Consider the following 6,043-nt stretch of genomic DNA (forward strand, 5'->3'; position numbering starts at 1 on the left):
ACACGCTGTTGTCTGGAGTTAAACGCCAGAAAAACGTCATGATCCGGAGTTGAACGCCCAAAACACGTCATAACCTGAAGTTCAACGCCAAGATATGCCTTAGCACGTGAATTCATCAAGCTCAGCCCAAGCACACACCAAGTGGGCCCCGGAAGTGGATTTATGCATCAATTACTTACTCATGTAAACCCTAGTAGCTAGTCTAGTATATATAGGACATTTATCTATTGTATTAGACATCCTGGATTGTATTTTGATCCTGTGATCACGTTAGAGAGGGCTGGCCATTCGGCCATGCCTGAACTCTTTGCTTATGTATTTTCAACGGTGGAGTTTCTGCACACCATAGATTAAGGGTGTGGAGCTCTGCTGTACCTCAAGTATCAATGAAATTCTATCTTTTTCTATTCGATTCTCTTTTATTCTTATTCCAAGATATTCATTCGTACCCAAGAACATGATGAATGTGATGAGTCAGATTACCCTCATTATCATTCTCACTTATGAATGCGCGTGATTGACAACCATGTCCGTTCTACATGCAACAGAGCTTGAATGCGTATCTCTTAGATTCCCCAACAGAATCTTCGTGGTATAAGTTAGATAGTTGGCGGCATTCATCTGGATCCGGAAAGTCCAACCTTGTCTGTGGTGTTCCGAGTAGGATCCTGGGAGTCCGGAAAGTCCAACCTTGTCTGTGGTGTTCCGAGTAGGATTCCGATCATGAGTGACCGTGACGTGCTTCAAACTTTAACCTGCTGGGCGTTGGTGACAGACGCAAAAGAGGGATTCTATTCCAGTAGGAGCGGGAACCAACCGGTGATTAGCCGTACTGTGACAGAGTGCGTTGCATAGTTTTCACTGCGAGGATGGGATGTAGCTATCAGCCATGGGTGATGCCTCCAGACTGGTTAGCTGTGCGAGTGACAGCCGCACAGGTTATTTCCCCGTGAGGAATGAAAGTAGCCACAGTTGATGGTGAACCCCTATACAAAGCTTGCCATGGAAAGAAGTAAGAAGGATTGAGTAGAAGGAGTAGGAGAGCAGGCGTCCAAGAGCTCTACAGCATCTCCATCCGCTTATCTGAAATCCTACCAATGAATCTGCATAAGTGTTCTATCCTTTTTATTATATTCTATTTTATTATTTCTATTTTCGAAAACCCATAAACTATTTTAAATCTGCCTAACTGAGATTTGCAAGGTGACCATAGCTTGCTTCATACCAACAATCTCTGTGGATTCGACCCTTACTCACGTAAGGTTATTACTTGGACGACCCAGTACACTTGCTGGTTAGTTGAACGAGATTGTGAAGAAAATAAACAATGCCCTCAGAGTATACATCTTTTATAAATACATAACAAGTGATCACAATTTCGTCCACCAGCTCTCATGGATGAGATCTACATACTCCAGAGATAGGATTTTACTCACTGTATGTGAAAGTACTGGACTTTTGGTGAAGACAACTCTCATGCTAGGTGAGAGGCCTTTAGTGGGGATCTTCTTGTCCCTTCAGCCTTTAGGTACCTTCTTCTTAGTACCTTCCTTCTCAGTTCTTGATGATGGTTGTCCAACACTAAACTTATAATTGGCATCTAAGGACTCTGTAAAGTTCTGCACTCAGAGGGAAGGCTGAAACACAATGTGCTGCACTATGGTACCTATTCTGTCAAAGGGAGACTGAAGATTGGGTATCTTGAACAAGATACAATCCTCATGTAGTCTTAAGACTAGCTCACCTCTTTTCACATCAATTAAGGCCTTACCAGTGGCTAGGAAAGGCCTTCCAAGGATGATGAATTCGTCTCTATCATCCCCTGTGTCTTCAACCTTTACTAGGACATCCTCCACCATACCATATGCCCTTTTTAGGGTCTTATCCACCATCTCCAATGCAATTGTGGCACGCTACATCTCTAGGATTCCTAGTCTCTTCATTACAGACAAAAGCATCAGATTGATGATTGAGCCAAGGTCACATAGTACCTTCTCAAAGGTGATGGTCCCTGTAGCATAGGGAATCCAAAAACTTTCAGGATACGGGAGCTTCTGAGGAAGCTTCTTCTAAACTAAGGCACCACACTCCTTGGCCAGCACCACAGGCTCATCTTCTTCTTCTAACACCTCTGTATGAGAGGAGTTGGCTTTCAACTTCCTGAGGATGGCTAGGTACCGAGCAATTTGCTCTTCCTTGGACTTCTCATCATCTTCTAAAGAAGAATATTCTTCAGATTCCTCTCTTAGCACAGGGCGTGCAAGGTGATTGTTTCAGTCTCCTCATGAGCTCTGATTTCCTTGAACTCTTCAACAGCAGACTTCTCTTTGGGTTCGGTTACCACCTCTACCATGAGAGCCTTGCACACTTCCTTTGGATTTACCTATGTGCTATTTAGAAAAGTGTTTTAAAGGGCTCTCTGGGATCCTCTTGCTCAGCTGACCAACCGGTATCTCCAAGTTCTTGATGGAAGATCTAGTTTCAGCCATGAAACTATGAGTGGTCTTGGAAAGGTTGGAGACTATAGCAGCTAAGTCAGAGAGGCTCTGCTTGAGTGTCTTCATCATCTGCTAATAGGATTCGAATGGTTTGTCACTAAACCTGTTCTGATTCATTCCAGTTTGATTATTATTGAAGCCTTGTTGAGGCTTCTGCTGGTCTCTTCACCCAAAGTTAGAGTGGTTCTTCCATCCCTGATTAAAAGTATTCGAATAGGGATTGTTGTTAGAGTTTCTGGAGTAGTTTCCCATGTAGTTAACCTCCTCCATGGTGGCCCAGGCGTTATTACCAGTGTCAACCTCAGAGGCTGTCTCTGGATAGTAAGCCTCTGAGCTCTGTGTTCCACTCAAGTGCTGAGTGTTCTTGTTGATTTGTTGGGACATAATCTTATTTTGAGCCAAGATGGCGTCTAAGATGCCTACCTCTAGGAAGCCTCTCTTTTGAGTAGCCCTATTGTTCACAGGGTTCCTCTCAGAAGTGTACATGTACTGGTTGTTAGCAACCATATCAATGAGATCTTACCCCTCTTTAGGCGTTTTCTTTAGGTGGAGCGATCCACCTACAAAGTGGTCCAATGCCATCTTGGACATCTTAGATAGGCTATCATAGAAGATATCCAACATGGTCCAATTTGAGATCATGTCAGGAGGACACTCCTAATCAGTTGCTTGTATCTTTTCCAAGCTTCATATTCGAATTCTCCCTCTTTCTGTCTGAAAGTTTGTACTTCCACCCTAAGCTTATTCAGCTTCTGAGGTGGAAAGAACTTGATCAAGAATCCATTGACCATCTTCTCCCATGAATCCAGGCTTTCTTTAAGTTGAGAATCCAGCCATAGCCTTGCTCTGTCTCTTACAACAAAGAAAAAGAGCATGAGCTTGTAGACTTCTGAATTTACTCCACTAGTCTTGATAGTATCACATATCTGCATAAAGTCAGATATAAACTTGTTTGGATCTTTCAGTGAAAGTCCATGAAATTGGTAGTTCTGTTGAACTAGAGTAACCAGTTGAGGCTTCAACTCAAAGTTGTTTGCACCGATGGCAAGAATGGAGAAGCTGCGCCTATAGAAGTCAGAATTGGGTGCAGTGTAAGATCCTTGGACCTTTCTTATGTCACCCCCATTGTCTGGATTAGTTGCCATTTTTATTTCTTCAGCTTCTTGTTCTAGAGCTCCTGTTAGGTTCCTTATGGATCTGCTAGCTTGAGCTTGTTGTAGATGCCTTCTCAGAGTCCTTTCAGGTTCAGGATCCGGTTCAAAGAAAGGTTCTTTATCCATACTCTTATTATAAACAGGAAGAAAGAAAGCAAGAAGAGAAGAAGAAAGGATTCTCTATGTCAGATTAAAGAGGTCCTTTATTAGAAATATAAATGAAGAAAAGAAAAGAAGATGTCTTTTATTTAAAAGGAAGAGGTTTTTGAAAATAGAGAGGGAAGAAAATAAGATTATCGAAATTATAGAGAGAGAAACAGGTAGAAGATTTTCGAAAAAGATAAGAGAAAAAAGGGAAGAGGATTTTCGAAAATAGGAGAGAGAGGTTAGAATATTCTAAAAAAGAGGAAAGAGAATTAAGAATTAAAGAGATATCGATCTTTTAAAATTAAAATAAAACAAACAACTAAATAAAAAGATTTGATTTTGAAAATTTTTTAAATTTAAAAAGGATGGTCAAAGAAGGATTTTGAATTTAAAATTTTGAGAAAGTCAAGAGGAGGAAAAATAAGTTAAGATACGATTTTTAAAATTAAAATATCTTAAAATTCAAATTAGAAAGAAAGAAAAGATTTGAAAATTTGAAAATTAAAATAAAATAAGAAAAGATTTGAAATTCAAATTTAGAAAGAGAAACTAATTAAATACTAAACTTTTAAAAATTAAATATAAAAAGTAAGATAAGATAACAAATTTTGAAATTTAAGAAAAAAGATTAGTTAAGATTTAATTAAAAATAAAAAGATAGCTAATGAGACATCAAACTTAAAATTTGAAATTTAATTTTTTAAGATTTTTGAATATATATTTTGATTATTTTTAATTTTTTTTAATTTAAATTAAAAAGAAAAGGCAAACATTAACAAGACACCAAACTTAAAAAATTTTGAAATCAGATGATAGTATTTTTGAAAACTTGAAGGGAGAAACACTGAAAGACAGCAAACTTGAAAATATTGAAATCAAAACAAGAAAAATAGCAAGAACAGTTCAAATACCAAGAAAGAAAAACAAGAACAATTTTCAAAAAGACTCAAGAAAAGAAATGAAAACCAAAGGGACACCAAAATTAAAAATTGACACAAGACTCAAACAAAAGAAAAAGATGAAGATATTTTTGAAAAATTTATGAAAAAGAAAACAACAGACGCAATTAAAAGAAAATAGTAAATAGTTCCTGATCTAAGCAGCAAGACAACCGTTAGTTTGTTAATAAAAAACAATCCCCGGCAATGGTACCGAAAACTTGGTGTGCGAATTTCGAAACTCCGCACAACTGAACCGACAAGTGCACCGGGTCGTCCAAGTAATACCTCAGGTGAGTGAGGGTCGAATTCCACAAAGATTGCCAGATTGAGCAAGCTGCGGTTAACCTGCAGATCTTAGTCAGGCGAATAGAAAGGTAGTTTTGATTGTTGTAGGCGCATAAACAAACAATAAGAGAAGCGACAAATGGATAGGACAGAGACAGTAATTAGCAGTTAGTTAAGGCTTTGGAGGTGCTTCTTCTTCTGAAAAATTAACACGTCACACTCTCTACTTCCACGATGAATGATTCCTTTAATGGCAAGGCTGTAAGTGATTATGCCATGGGTCATGGTCATTAATCTCCTCAGGTCCAAACCAAACATCCGAAAGAACTAGATCAATCTGGGAGAGGGTGAAGTGCGCGCAATTCAATCTCTTTTATGATCCTACTCAAAACGCCACAGACAAGGTCGGATCTTCTGGATCAGAGACTGATGCTCATATGGTTCTAGCCCTTAGAGCCATAGGAACCTCAATTACCCCTGACAAACGAGGTTTTATGTCACATACCCCAATTAGCCCAGATAATTCTATTGGAACCCGTGATGCATCCTCAAGCTGTAGTTTAATACTATCCGGGTCAGGACTCATAAGAACTCATGTAGAATCGAGATTCATAGGGATGAAGAACGACAATGCATCATAGAATAGAATCAACCATAGATTGAAGTAGAAAAGTAAATGTATTAATCCGTAGGAATCAGGAGAGCTCCTAACACCCTAACCTAGGAGGTTTAGTTGCTCATACTGTATATAAAAGCCTATAAAGTGTCAAAAGGTGGAAGAAGCTCTTAAACATAGGTGATCTTCCCCTATATATACTACTCTAATAATTAGAAATTACAAAAATGAAGTAAACTAAGTAAAATGGTGCGAAAATCCACTTCTGGGCCTACTCGGTGAGTGTTTGGGCTGAGCTTAGCTTCTGACTTGAAGGAGTGGGCATTGGACGCCCACTAGAAAGTAAATATGTTTCTTCCTTTCTCTCCTTGTGGCATTGAACACTGGGTTTGGGCGTTCAAC

The sequence above is a fragment of the Arachis hypogaea genome, chromosome 3 (assembly GCF_003086295.3).
Source record: "Arachis hypogaea cultivar Tifrunner chromosome 3, arahy.Tifrunner.gnm2.J5K5, whole genome shotgun sequence".
NCBI lineage: Eukaryota > Viridiplantae > Streptophyta > Magnoliopsida > Fabales > Fabaceae > Arachis > Arachis hypogaea.